At 47.5% G+C, this 13,840-nt stretch overlaps 13 non-coding genes across 13 annotated transcripts; all 13 read right to left on the bottom strand.

Moving 5' to 3' along the window:
- Positions 1-793: 793 nt before the first annotated feature.
- On the bottom strand, positions 794-1,011 carry LOC138489879 (small nucleolar RNA U3). Its single transcript, XR_011274973.1, has one exon. It is a non-coding gene; the product is annotated as a small nucleolar RNA U3 (small nucleolar RNA).
- Positions 1,012-1,846: 835 nt separating this feature from the next.
- Positions 1,847-2,064, bottom strand: LOC138490711 (small nucleolar RNA U3). The gene has a single exon (XR_011275627.1). It is a non-coding gene; the product is annotated as a small nucleolar RNA U3 (small nucleolar RNA).
- An 824-nt stretch (positions 2,065-2,888) lies between these two features.
- On the bottom strand, positions 2,889-3,106 carry LOC138489878 (small nucleolar RNA U3). Its single transcript, XR_011274972.1, has one exon. It is a non-coding gene; the product is annotated as a small nucleolar RNA U3 (small nucleolar RNA).
- An 823-nt stretch (positions 3,107-3,929) lies between these two features.
- On the bottom strand, positions 3,930-4,147 carry LOC138489875 (small nucleolar RNA U3). Its single transcript, XR_011274970.1, has one exon. It is a non-coding gene; the product is annotated as a small nucleolar RNA U3 (small nucleolar RNA).
- Positions 4,148-4,970: 823 nt separating this feature from the next.
- LOC138490282 (small nucleolar RNA U3) lies at positions 4,971-5,188 on the bottom strand. The gene has a single exon (XR_011275326.1). It is a non-coding gene; the product is annotated as a small nucleolar RNA U3 (small nucleolar RNA).
- An 835-nt stretch (positions 5,189-6,023) lies between these two features.
- Positions 6,024-6,241, bottom strand: LOC138490236 (small nucleolar RNA U3). The gene has a single exon (XR_011275285.1). It is a non-coding gene; the product is annotated as a small nucleolar RNA U3 (small nucleolar RNA).
- Positions 6,242-7,064: 823 nt separating this feature from the next.
- On the bottom strand, positions 7,065-7,282 carry LOC138489874 (small nucleolar RNA U3). Its single transcript, XR_011274969.1, has one exon. It is a non-coding gene; the product is annotated as a small nucleolar RNA U3 (small nucleolar RNA).
- Positions 7,283-8,117: 835 nt separating this feature from the next.
- LOC138490710 (small nucleolar RNA U3) lies at positions 8,118-8,335 on the bottom strand. Its single transcript, XR_011275626.1, has one exon. It is a non-coding gene; the product is annotated as a small nucleolar RNA U3 (small nucleolar RNA).
- An 835-nt stretch (positions 8,336-9,170) lies between these two features.
- LOC138489873 (small nucleolar RNA U3) lies at positions 9,171-9,388 on the bottom strand. The gene has a single exon (XR_011274968.1). It is a non-coding gene; the product is annotated as a small nucleolar RNA U3 (small nucleolar RNA).
- Positions 9,389-10,212: 824 nt separating this feature from the next.
- Positions 10,213-10,430, bottom strand: LOC138489872 (small nucleolar RNA U3). Its single transcript, XR_011274967.1, has one exon. It is a non-coding gene; the product is annotated as a small nucleolar RNA U3 (small nucleolar RNA).
- Positions 10,431-11,254: 824 nt separating this feature from the next.
- LOC138489871 (small nucleolar RNA U3) lies at positions 11,255-11,472 on the bottom strand. Its single transcript, XR_011274966.1, has one exon. It is a non-coding gene; the product is annotated as a small nucleolar RNA U3 (small nucleolar RNA).
- An 823-nt stretch (positions 11,473-12,295) lies between these two features.
- Positions 12,296-12,513, bottom strand: LOC138489870 (small nucleolar RNA U3). Its single transcript, XR_011274965.1, has one exon. It is a non-coding gene; the product is annotated as a small nucleolar RNA U3 (small nucleolar RNA).
- Positions 12,514-13,348: 835 nt separating this feature from the next.
- On the bottom strand, positions 13,349-13,566 carry LOC138490709 (small nucleolar RNA U3). The gene has a single exon (XR_011275625.1). It is a non-coding gene; the product is annotated as a small nucleolar RNA U3 (small nucleolar RNA).
- Positions 13,567-13,840: the final 274 nt, after the last annotated feature.

Raw genomic sequence — 13,840 nt, 5'->3', positions numbered from 1 at the left:
CCCATCTCACTTAGGGTGGGAAAGCGTCTATCGTCCCAAAGGCAACAAAAAGCCCCTCCATTTCTGCATAGGAAAACCTTTCCCGCAACACCATAGAAAACATTTCCTATCCATAGCGTTGGCAAAAGATGACAAAAATGCCTGTACTTTGTAAATTTACATATTGAAGACCAGCAGCCAATAAAATTCGTCAGTGTGGATGACAGAGACAAGGGGCTCCCATGGCCCAGCCAAGGCTGGCCTCAGTAAACAGAGTGGCCATATTACGATGGCAATGAGTGTTATTCAATATCTGGGAAGCTTTGCAGTGGAATTCGAGCAAGCATAAGTGGGAGGCAACGTGAACAATGGCGGTGTGACATTTATGAGAACGTAATGCATGTGATGGAAGGGTATTGCGCGCATTGGCCAGACAAGCATTTGAGTCGGACCTGAAAAGTACCCAGCTGAATAGGCAGATTCAAATCCCCCAAAGGGGCAGTACAGTGTTGTTTTCACAGAAGCACGAGGATTGCGCCAGATGGAAAACAGTGGCAAATCAGAATGGCTTAACCTTTGTGAAATGGAAGTAGGCCAGCATGCAACAGCCGGAACTTGTCGCTTGGGTCCCCCAGGGCAGCGCACAAAAGGGCCCACGGCCAATTGTGTTTACCGGGGAGACGCAAGGTGTTTGGTCCATGTGGAGATTTGCACAGCTAAAAAATCAGAACCCACATAATCGACAGCACAGACACCAAGCAACCCTAAGAACAGGGGAGCTGTCTCTATTTTTCACCAGAATAATAAGCAGCTAACCACTCAGTTTGTGTTCCCTTCCTCCAACCCTCCTGAAAGGGAGAGAGGAACGGTCATCAATAGCAGACAGCAGCTGCATAAATGCAACACTGTCCACTTGCTTCACGCTCAGAAGAGAACACTTCAACTCTTCCTCGTGGTTAGCGAAGACCAGACACTTTCGAACACATTTCCTCAGTTAAGAACTATAGAAATGATCCCTGAAAGTATAGTCTTAATAGCACAAAGGGCAGCCCAGGCAGGTGGAAGAAGCTGCCACCCATCTCACTTAGGGTGGGAAAGCGTCTATCGTCCCAAAGGCAACAAAAAGCCCCTCCATTTCTGCATAGGAAAACCTTTCCCGCAACACCATAGAAAACATTTCCTATCCATAGCGTTGGCAAAAGATGACAAAAATGCCTGTACTTTGTAAATTTACATATTGAAGACCAGCAGCCAATAAAATTCGTCAGTGTGGATGACAGAGACAAGGGGCTCCCATGGCCCAGCCAAGGCTGGCCTCAGTAAACAGAGTGGCCATATTACGATGGCAATGAGTGTTATTCAATATCTGGGAAGCTTTGCAGTGGAATTCGAGCAAGCATAAGTGGGAGGCAACGTGAACAATGGCGGTGTGACTTTTATGAGAACGTAATGCATGTGATGGAAGGGTATTGCGCGCATTGGCCAGACAAGCATTTGAGTCGGACCTGAAAAGTACCCAGCTGAATAGGCAGATTCAAATCCCCCAAAGGGGCAGTACAGTGTTGTTTTCACAGAAGCACGAGGATTGCGCCAGATGGAAAACAGTGGCAAATCAGAATGGCTTAACCTTTGTGAAATGGAAGTAGGCCAGCATGCAACAGCCGGAACTTGTCGCTTGGGTCCCCCAGGGCAGCGCACAAAAGGGCCCACGGCCAATTGTGTTTACCGGGGCGACGCAAGGTGTTTGGTCCATGTGGAGATTTGCACAGCTAACAAATCAGAACCCACATAATCGACAGCACAGACACCAAGCAACCCTAAGAACAGGGGAGCTGTCTCTATTTTTCACCAGAATAATAAGCAGCTAACCACTCAGTTTGTGTTCCCTTCCTCCAACCCTCCTGAAAGGGAGAGAGGAACGGTCATCAATAGCAGACAGCAGCTGCATAAATGCAACACTGTTCACTTGCTTCACGCTCAGAAGAGAACACTTCAACTCTTCCTCGTGGTTAGCGAAGACCAGACACTTTCGAACACATTTCCTCAGTTAAGAACTATAGAAATGATCCCTGAAAGTATAGTCTTAATAGCACAAAGGGCAGCCCAGGCAGGTGGAAGAAGCTGCCACCCATCTCACTTAGGGTGGGAAAGCGTCTATCGTCCCAAAGGCAACAAAAAGCCCCTCCATTTCTGCATAGGAAAACCTTTCCCGCAACACCATAGAAAACATTTCCTATCCATAGCGTTGGCAAAAGATGACAAAAATGCCTGTACTTTGTAAATTTACATATTGAAGACCAGCAGCCAATAAAATTCGTCAGTGTGGATGACAGAGACAAGGGGCTCCCATGGCCCAGCCAAGGCTGGCCTCAGTAAACAGAGTGGCCATATTACGATGGCAATGAGTGTTATTCAATATCTGGGAAGCTTTGCAGTGGAATTCGAGCAAGCATAAGTGGGAGGCAACGTGAACAATGGCGGTGTGACTTTTATGAGAACGTAATGCATGTGATGGAAGGGTATTGCGCGCATTGGCCAGACAAGCATTTGAGTCGGACCTGAAAAGTACCCAGCTGAATAGGCAGATTCAAAGGCAGTACAGTGTTGTTTTCACAGAAGCACGAGGATTGCGCCAGATGGAAAACAGTGGCAAATCAGAATGGCTTAACCTTTGTGAAATGGAAGTAGGCCAGCATGCAACAGCCGGAACTTGTCGCTTGGGTCCCCCAGGGCAGCGCACAAAAGGGCCCATGGCCAATTGTGTTTACCGGGGCGACGCAAGGTGTTTGGTCCATGTGGAGATTTGCACAGCTAACAAATCAGAACCCACATAATCGACAGCACAGACACCAAGCAACCCTAAGAACAGGGGAGCTGTCTCTATTTTTCACCAGAATAATAAGCAGCTAACCACTCAGTTTGTGTTCCCTTCCTCCAACCCTCCTGAAAGGGAGAGAGGAACGGTCATCAATAGCAGACAGCAGCTGCATAAATGCAACACTGTCCACTTGCTTCACGCTCAGAAGAGAACACTTCAACTCTTCCTCGTGGTTAGCGAAGACCAGACACTTTCGAACACATTTCCTCAGTTAAGAACTATAGAAATGATCCCTGAAAGTATAGTCTTAATAGCACAAAGGGCAGCCCAGGCAGGTGGAAGAAGCTGCCACCCATCTCACTTAGGGTGTGAAAGCGTCTATCGTCCCAAAGGCAACAAAAAGCCCCTCCATTTCTGCATAGGAAAACCTTTCCCGCAACACCATAGAAAACATTTCCTATCCATAGCGTTGGCAAAAGATGACAAAAATGCCTGTACTTTGTAAATTTACATATTGAAGACCAGCAGCCAATAAAATTCGTCAGTGTGGATGACAGAGACAAGGGGCTCCCATGGCCCAGCCAAGGCTGGCCTCAGTAAACAGAGTGGCCATATTACGATGGCAATGAGTGTTATTCAATATCTGGGAAGCTTTGCAGTGGAATTCGAGCAAGCATAAGTGGGAGGCAACGTGAACAATGGCGGTGTGACTTTTATGAGAACGTAATGCATGTGATGGAAGGGTATTGCGCGCATTGGCCAGACAAGCATTTGAGTCGGACCTGAAAAGTACCCAGCTGAATAGGCAGATTCAAAGGCAGTACAGTGTTGTTTTCACAGAAGCACGAGGATTGCGCCAGATGAAAAACAGTGGCAAATCAGAATGGCTTAACCTTTGTGAAATGGAAGTAGGCCAGCATGCAACAGCCGGAACTTGTCGCTTGGGTCCCCCAGGGCAGCGCACAAAAGGGCCCACGGCAATTGTGTTTACCGGGGCGACGCAAGGTGTTTGGTCCATGTGGAGATTTGCACAGCTAACAAATCAGAACCCACATAATCGACAGCACAGACACCAAGCAACCCTAAGAACAGGGGAGCTGTCTCTATTTTTCACCAGAATAATAAGCAGCTAACCACTCAGTTTGTGTTCCCTTCCTCCAACCCTCCTGAAAGGGAGAGAGGAACGGTCATCAATAGCAGACAGCAGCTGCATAAATGCAACACTGTCCACTTGCTTCACGCTCAGAAGAGAACACTTCAACTCTTCCTCGTGGTTAGCGAAGACCAGACACTTTCGAACACATTTCCTCAGTTAAGAACTATAGAAATGATCCCTGAAAGTATAGTCTTAATAGCACAAAGGGCAGCCCAGGCAGGTGGAAGAAGCTGCCACCAATCTCACTTAGGGTGGGAAAGCGTCTATCGTCCCAAATGCAACAAAAAGCCCCTCCATTTCTGCATAGGAAAACCTTTCCCGCAACACCATAGAAAACATTTCCTATCCATAGCGTTGGCAAAAGATGACAAAAATGCCTGTACTTTGTAAATTTACATATTGAAGACCAGCAGCCAATAAAATTCGTCAGTGTGGATGACAGAGACAAGGGGCTCCCATGGCCCAGCCAAGGCTGGCCTCAGTAAACAGAGTGGCCATATTACGATGGCAATGAGTGTTATTCAATATCTGGGAAGCTTTGCAGTGGAATTCGAGCAAGCATAAGTGGGAGGCAACGTGAACAATGGCGGTGTGACTTTTATGAGAACGTAATGCATGTGATGGAAGGGTATTGCGCGCATTGGCCAGACAAGCATTTGAGTCGGACCTGAAAAGTACCCAGCTGAATAGGCAGATTCAAAGGCAGTACAGTGTTGTTTTCACAGAAGCACGAGGATTGCGCCAGATGAAAAACAGTGGCAAATCAGAATGGCTTAACCTTTGTGAAATGGAAGTAGGCCAGCATGCAACAGCCGGAACTTGTCGCTTGGGTCCCCCAGGGCAGCGCACAAAAGGGCCCACGGCAATTGTGTTTACCAGGGCGACGCAAGGTGTTTGGTCCATGTGGAGATTTGCACAGCTAACAAATCAGAACCCACATAATCGACAGCACAGACACCAAGCAACCCTAAGAACAGGGGAGCTGTCTCTATTTTTCACCAGAATAATAAGCAGCTAACCACTCAGTTTGTGTTCCCTTCCTCCAACCCTCCTGAAAGGGAGAAAGGAACGGTCATCAATAGCAGACAGCAGCTGCATAAATGCAACACTGTCCACTTGCTTCACGCTCAGAAGAGAACACTTCAACTCTTCCTCGTGGTTAGCGAAGACCAGACACTTTCGAACACATTTCCTCAGTTAAGAACTATAGAAATGATCCCTGAAAGTATAGTCTTAATAGCACAAAGGGCAGCCCAGGCAGGTGGAAGAAGCTGCCACCCATCTCACTTAGGGTGGGAAAGCGTCTATCGTCCCAAAGGCAACAAAAAGCCCCTCCATTTCTGCATAGGAAAACCTTTCCCGCAACACCATAGAAAACATTTCCTATCCATAGCGTTGGCAAAAGATGACAAAAATGCCTGTACTTTGTAAATTTACATATTGAAGACCAGCAGCCAATAAAATTCGTCAGTGTGGATGACAGAGACAAGGGGCTCCCATGGCCCAGCCAAGGCTGGCCTCAGTAAACAGAGTGGCCATATTACGATGGCAATGAGTGTTATTCAATATCTGGGAAGCTTTGCAGTGGAATTCGAGCAAGCATAAGTGGGAGGCAACGTGAACAATGGCGGTGTGACTTTTATGAGAACGTAATGCATGTGATGGAAGGGTATTGCGCGCATTGGCCAGACAAGCATTTGAGTCGGACCTGAAAAGTACCCAGCTGAATAGGCAGATTCAAATCCCCCAAAAGGGCAGTACAGTGTTGTTTTCACAGAAGCACGAGGATTGCGCCAGATGGAAAACAGTGGCAAATCAGAATGGCTTAACTTTTGTGAAATGGAAGTAGGCCAGCATGCAACAGCCGGAACTTGTCGCTTGGGTCCCCCAGGGCAGCGCACAAAAGGGCCCACGGCCAATTGTGTTTACCGGGGCGACACAAGGTGTTTGGTCCATGTGGAGATTTGCACAGCTAACAAATCAGAACCCACATAATCGACAGCACAGACACCAAGCAACCCTAAGAAGAGGGGAGCTGTCTCTATTTTTCACCAGAATAATAAGCAGCTAACCACTCAGTTTGTGTTCCCTTCCTCCAACCCTCCTGAAAGGGAGAGAGGAACGGTCATCAATAGCAGACAGCAGCTGCATAAATGCAACACTGTCCACTTGCTTCACGCTCAGAAGAGAACACTTCAACTCTTCCTCGTGGTTAGCGAAGACCAGACACTTTCAAACACATTTCCTCAGTTAAGCACTATAGAAATGATCCCTGAAAGTATAGTCTTAATAGCACAAAGGGCAGCCCAGGCAGGTGGAAGAAGCTGCCACCCATCTCACTTAGGGTGGGAAAGCGTCTATCGTCCCAAAGGCAACAAAAAGCCCCTCCATTTCTGCATAGGAAAACCTTTCCCGCAACACCATAGAAAACATTTCCTATCCATAGCGTTGGCAAAAGATGACAAAAATGCCTGTACTTTGTAAATTTACATATTGAAGACCAGCAGCCAATAAAATTCGTCAGTGTGGATGACAGAGACAAGGGGCTCCCATGGCCCAGCCAAGGCTGGCCTCAGTAAACAGAGTGGCCATATTACGATGGCAATGAGTGTTATTCAATATCTGGGAAGCTTTGCAGTGGAATTCGAGCAAGCATAAGTGGGAGGCAACGTGAACAATGGCGGTGTGACTTTTATGAGAACGTAATGCATGTGATGGAAGGGTATTGCGCGCATTGGCCAGACAAGCATTTGAGTCGGACCTGAAAAGTACCCAGCTGAATAGGCAGATTCAAAGGCAGTACAGTGTTGTTTTCACAGAAGCACGAGGATTGCGCCAGATGAAAAACAGTGGCAAATCAGAATGGCTTAACCTTTGTGAAATGGAAGTAGGCCAGCATGCAACAGCCGGAACTTGTCGCTTGGGTCCCCCAGGGCAGCGCACAAAAGGGCCCACGGCAATTGTGTTTACCGGGGCGACGCAAGGTGTTTGGTCCATGTGGAGATTTGCACAGCTAACAAATCAGAACCCACATAATCGACAGCACAGACACCAAGCAACCCTAAGAACAGGGGAGCTGTCTCTATTTTTCACCAGAATAATAAGCAGCTAACCACTCAGTTTGTGTTCCCTTCCTCCAACCCTCCTGAAAGGGAGAGAGGAACGGTCATCAATAGCAGACAGCAGCTGCATAAATGCAACACTGTCCACTTGCTTCACGCTCAGAAGAGAACACTTCAACTCTTCCTCGTGGTTAGCGAAGACCAGACACTTTCGAACACATTTCCTCAGTTAAGAACTATAGAAATGATCCCTGAAAGTATAGTCTTAATAGCACAAAGGGCAGCCCAGGCAGGTGGAAGAAGCTGCCACCCATCTCGCTTAGGGTGGGAAAGCGTCTATCGTCCCAAATGCAACAAAAAGCCCCTCCATTTCTGCATAGGAAAACCTTTCCCGCAACACCATAGAAAACATTTCCTATCCATAGCGTTGGCAAAAGATGACAAAAATGCCTGTACTTTGTAAATTTACATATTGAAGACCAGCAGCCAATAAAATTCGTCAGTGTGGATGACAGAGACAAGGGGCTCCCATGGCCCAGCCAAGGCTGGCCTCAGTAAACAGAGTGGCCATATTACGATGGCAATGAGTGTTATTCAATATCTGGGAAGCTTTGCAGTGGAATTCGAGCAAGCATAAGTGGGAGGCAACGTGAACAATGGCGGTGTGACTTTTATGAGAACGTAATGCATGTGATGGAAGGGTATTGCGCGCATTGGCCAGACAAGCATTTGAGTCGGACCTGAAAAGTACCCAGCTGAATAGGCAGATTCAAATCCCCCAAAGGGGCAGTACAGTGTTGTTTTCACAGAAGCACGAGGATTGCGCCAGATGGAAAACAGTGGCAAATCAGAATGGCTTAACCTTTGTGAAATGGAAGTAGGCCAGCATGCAACAGCCGGAACTTGTCGCTTGGGTCCCCCAGGGCAGCGCACAAAAGGGCCCACGGCCAATTGTGTTTACCGGGGCGACGCAAGGTGTTTGGTCCATGTGGAGATTTGCACAGCTAACAAATCAGAACCCACATAATCGACAGCACAGACACCAAGCAACCCTAAGAACAGGGGAGCTGTCTCTATTTTTCACCAGAATAATAAGCAGCTAACCACTCAGTTTGTGTTCCCTTCCTCCAACCCTCCTGAAAGGGAGAGAGGAACGGTCATCAATAGCAGACAGCAGCTGCATAAATGCAACACTGTTCACTTGCTTCACGCTCAGAAGAGAACACTTCAACTCTTCCTCGTGGTTAGCGAAGACCAGACACTTTCGAACACATTTCCTCAGTTAAGAACTATAGAAATGATCCCTGAAAGTATAGTCTTAATAGCACAAAGGGCAGCCCAGGCAGGTGGAAGAAGCTGCCACCCATCTCACTTAGGGTGGGAAAGCGTCTATCGTCCCAAAGGCAACAAAAAGCCCCTCCATTTCTGCATAGGAAAACCTTTCCCGCAACACCATAGAAAACATTTCCTATCCATAGCGTTGGCAAAAGATGACAAAAATGCCTGTACTTTGTAAATTTACATATTGAAGACCAGCAGCCAATAAAATTCGTCAGTGTGGATGACAGAGACAAGGGGCTCCCATGGCCCAGCCAAGGCTGGCCTCAGTAAACAGAGTGGCCATATTACGATGGCAATGAGTGTTATTCAATATCTGGGAAGCTTTGCAGTGGAATTCGAGCAAGCATAAGTGGGAGGCAACGTGAACAATGGCGGTGTGACTTTTATGAGAACGTAATGCATGTGATGGAAGGGTATTGCGCGCATTGGCCAGACAAGCATTTGAGTCGGACCTGAAAAGTACCCAGCTGAATAGGCAGATTCAAATCCCCCAAAAGGGCAGTACAGTGTTGTTTTCACAGAAGCACGAGGATTGCGCCAGATGGAAAACAGTGGCAAATCAGAATGGCTTAACCTTTGTGAAATGGAAGTAGGCCAGCATGCAACAGCCGGAACTTGTCGCTTGGGTCCCCCAGGGCAGCGCACAAAAGGGCCCACGGCCAATTGTGTTTACCGGGGCGACGCAAGGTGTTTGGTCCATGTGGAGATTTGCACAGCTAACAAATCAGAACCCACATAATCGACAGCACAGACACCAAGCAACCCTAAGAACAGGGGAGCTGTCTCTATTTTTCACCAGAATAATAAGCAGCTAACCACTCAGTTTGTGTTCCCTTCCTCCAACCCTCCTGAAAGGGAGAGAGGAACGGTCATCAATAGCAGACAGCAGCTGCATAAATGCAACACTGTCCACTTGCTTCACGCTCAGAAGAGAACACTTCAACTCTTCCTCGTGGTTAGCGAAGACCAGACACTTTCGAACACATTTCCTCAGTTAAGAACTATAGAAATGATCCCTGAAAGTATAGTCTTAATAGCACAAAGGGCAGCCCAGGCAGGTGGAAGAAGCTGCCACCCATCTCACTTAGGGTGGGAAAGCGTCTATCGTCCCAAAGGCAACAAAAAGCCCCTCCATTTCTGCATAGGAAAACCTTTCCCGCAACACCATAGAAAACATTTCCTATCCATAGCGTTGGCAAAAGATGACAAAAATGCCTGTACTTTGTAAATTTACATATTGAAGACCAGCAGCCAATAAAATTCGTCAGTGTGGATGACAGAGACAAGGGGCTCCCATGGCCCAGCCAAGGCTGGCCTCAGTAAACAGAGTGGCCATATTACGATGGCAATGAGTGTTATTCAATATCTGGGAAGCTTTGCAGTGGAATTCGAGCAAGCATAAGTGGGAGGCAACGTGAACAATGGCGGTGTGACTTTTATGAGAACGTAATGCATGTGATGGAAGGGTATTGCGCGCATTGGCCAGACAAGCATTTGAGTCGGACCTGAAAAGTACCCAGCTGAATAGGCAGATTCAAAGGCAGTACAGTGTTGTTTTCACAGAAGCACGAGGATTGCGCCAGATGGAAAACAGTGGCAAATCAGAATGGCTTAACCTTTGTGAAATGGAAGTAGGCCAGCATGCAACAGCCGGAACTTGTCGCTTGGGTCCCCCAGGGCAGCGCACAAAAGGGCCCATGGCCAATTGTGTTTACCGGGGCGACGCAAGGTGTTTGGTCCATGTGGAGATTTGCACAGCTAACAAATCAGAACCCACATAATCGACAGCACAGACACCAAGCAACCCTAAGAACAGGGGAGCTGTCTCTATTTTTCACCAGAATAATAAGCAGCTAACCACTCAGTTTGTGTTCCCTTCCTCCAACCCTCCTGAAAGGGAGAGAGGAACGGTCATCAATAGCAGACAGCAGCTGCATAAATGCAACACTGTCCACTTGCTTCACGCTCAGAAGAGAACACTTCAACTCTTCCTCGTGGTTAGCGAAGACCAGACACTTTCGAACACATTTCCTCAGTTAAGAACTATAGAAATGATCCCTGAAAGTATAGTCTTAATAGCACAAAGGGCAGCCCAGGCAGGTGGAAGAAGCTGCCACCCATCTCACTTAGGGTGTGAAAGCGTCTATCGTCCCAAAGGCAACAAAAAGCCCCTCCATTTCTGCATAGGAAAACCTTTCCCGCAACACCATAGAAAACATTTCCTATCCATAGCGTTGGCAAAAGATGACAAAAATGCCTGTACTTTGTAAATTTACATATTGAAGACCAGCAGCCAATAAAATTCGTCAGTGTGGATGACAGAGACAAGGGGCTCCCATGGCCCAGCCAAGGCTGGCCTCAGTAAACAGAGTGGCCATATTACGATGGCAATGAGTGTTATTCAATATCTGGGAAGCTTTGCAGTGGAATTCGAGCAAGCATAAGTGGGAGGCAACGTGAACAATGGCGGTGTGACTTTTATGAGAACGTAATGCATGTGATGGAAGGGTATTGCGCGCATTGGCCAGACAAGCATTTGAGTCGGACCTGAAAAGTACCCAGCTGAATAGGCAGATTCAAAGGCAGTACAGTGTTGTTTTCACAGAAGCACGAGGATTGCGCCAGATGGAAAACAGTGGCAAATCAGAATGGCTTAACCTTTGTGAAATGGAAGTAGGCCAGCATGCAACAGCCGGAACTTGTCGCTTGGGTCCCCCAGGGCAGCGCACAAAAGGGCCCACGGCCAATTGTGTTTACCGGGGCGACGCAAGGTGTTTGGTCCATGTGGAGATTTGCACAGCTAACAAATCAGAACCCACATAATCGACAGCACAGACACCAAGCAACCCTAAGTACAGGGGAGCTGTCTCTATTTTTCACCAGAATAATAAGCAGCTAACCACTCAGTTTGTGTTCCCTTCCTCCAACCCTCCTGAAAGGGAGAGAGGAACGGTCATCAATAGCAGACAGCAGCTGCATAAATGCAACACTGTCCACTTGCTTCACGCTCAGAAGAGAACACTTCAACTCTTCCTCGTGGTTAGCGAAGACCAGACACTTTCGAACACATTTCCTCAGTTAAGAACTATAGAAATGATCCCTGAAAGTATAGTCTTAATAGCACAAAGGGCAGCCCAGGCAGGTGGAAGAAGCTGCCACCCATCTCACTTAGGGTGGGAAAGCGTCTATCGTCCCAAAGGCAACAAAAAGCCCCTCCATTTCTGCATAGGAAAACCTTTCCCGCAACACCATAGAAAACATTTCCTATCCATAGCGTTGGCAAAAGATGACAAAAATGCCTGTACTTTGTAAATTTACATATTGAAGACCAGCAGCCAATAAAATTCGTCAGTGTGGATGACAGAGACAAGGGGCTCCCATGGCCCAGCCAAGGCTGGCCTCAGTAAACAGAGTGGCCATATTACGATGGCAATGAGTGTTATTCAATATCTGGGAAGCTTTGCAGTGGAATTCGAGCAAGCATAAGTGGGAGGCAACGTGAACAATGGCGGTGTGACTTTTATGAGAACGTAATGCATGTGATGGAAGGGTATTGCGCGCATTGGCCAGACAAGCATTTGAGTCGGACCTGAAAAGTACCCAGCTGAATAGGCAGATTCAAAGGCAGTACAGTGTTGTTTTCACAGAAGCACGAGGATTGCGCCAGATGAAAAACAGTGGCAAATCAGAATGGCTTAACCTTTGTGAAATGGAAGTAGGCCAGCATGCAACAGCCGGAACTTGTCGCTTGGGTCCCCCAGGGCAGCGCACAAAAGGGCCCACGGCAATTGTGTTTACCGGGGCGACGCAAGGTGTTTGGTCCATGTGGAGATTTGCACAGCTAACAAATCAGAACCCACATAATCGACAGCACAGACACCAAGCAACCCTAAGAACAGGGGAGCTGTCTCTATTTTTCACCAGAATAATAAGCAGCTAACCACTCAGTTTGTGTTCCCTTCCTCCAACCCTCCTGAAAGGGAGAGAGGAACGGTCATCAATAGCAGACAGCAGCTGCATAAATGCAACACTGTCCACTTGCTTCACGCTCAGAAGAGAACACTTCAACTCTTCCTCGTGGTTAGCGAAGACCAGACACTTTCGAACACATTTCCTCAGTTAAGAACTATAGAAATGATCCCTGAAAGTATAGTCTTAATAGCACAAAGGGCAGCCCAGGCAGGTGGAAGAAGCTGCCACCCATCTCACTTAGGGTGGGAAAGCGTCTATCGTCCCAAATGCAACAAAAAGCCCCTCCATTTCTGCATAGGAAAACCTTTCCCGCAACACCATAGAAAACATTTCCTATCCATAGCGTTGGCAAAAGATGACAAAAATGCCTGTACTTTGTAAATTTACATATTGAAGACCAGCAGCCAATAAAATTCGTCAGTGTGGATGACAGAGACAAGGGGCTCCCATGGCCCAGCCAAGGCTGGCCTCAGTAAACAGAGTGGCCATATTACGATGGCAATGAGTGTTATTCAATATCTGGGAAGCTTTGCAGTGGAATTCGAGCAAGCATAAGTGGGAGGCAACGTGAACAATGGCGGTGTGACTTTTATGAGAACGTAATGCATGTGATGGAAGGGTATTGCGCGCATTGGCCAGACAAGCATTTGAGTCGGACCTGAAAAGTACCCAGCTGAATAGGCAGATTCAAATCCCCCAAAGGGGCAGTACAGTGTTGTTTTCACAGAAGCACGAGGATTGCGCCAGATGGAAAACAGTGGCAAATCAGAATGGCTTAACCTTTGTGAAATGGAAGTAGGCCAGCATGCAACAGCCGGAACTTGTCGCTTGGGTCCCCCAGGGCAGCGCACAAAAGGGCCCACGGCCAATTGTGTTTACCGGGGCGACGCAAGGTGTTTGGTCCATGTGGAGATTTGCACAGCTAACAAATCAGAACCCACATAATCGACAGCACAGACACCAAGCAACCCTAAGAACAGGGGAGCTGTCTCTATTTTTCACCAGAATAATAAGCAGCTAACCACTCAGTTTGTGTTCCCTTCCTCCAACCCTCCTGAAAGGGAGAGAGGAACGGTCATCAATAGCAGACAGCAGCTGCATAAATGCAACACTGTTCACTTGCTTCACGCTCAGAAGAGAACACTTCAACTCTTCCTCGTGGTTAGCGAAGACCAGACACTTTCGAACACATTTCCTCAGTTAAGAACTATAGAAATGATCCCTGAAAGTATAGTCTTAATAGCACAAAGGGCAGCCCAGGCAGGTGGAAGAAGCTGCCACCCATCTCACTTAGGGTGGGAAAGCGTCTATCGTCCCAAAGGCAACAAAAAGCCCCTCCATTTCTGCATAGGAAAACCTTTCCCGCAACACCATAGAAAACATTTCCTATCCATAGCGTTGGCAAAAGATGACAAAAATGCCTGTACTTTGTAAATTTACATATTGAAGACCAGCAGCCAATAAAATTCGTCAGTGTGGATGACAGAGACAAGGGGCTCCCATGGCCCAGCC

The sequence above is a fragment of the Ambystoma mexicanum genome, chromosome 9 (genome assembly GCF_040938575.1).
Source record: "Ambystoma mexicanum isolate Mex_15411 chromosome 9, UKY_AmexF1_1, whole genome shotgun sequence".
Classification (NCBI taxonomy): domain Eukaryota; kingdom Metazoa; phylum Chordata; class Amphibia; order Caudata; family Ambystomatidae; genus Ambystoma; species Ambystoma mexicanum.
Note: the sequence above shows the minus strand (reverse complement) of the source record. Positions and strands in the feature narration are given on the sequence as shown.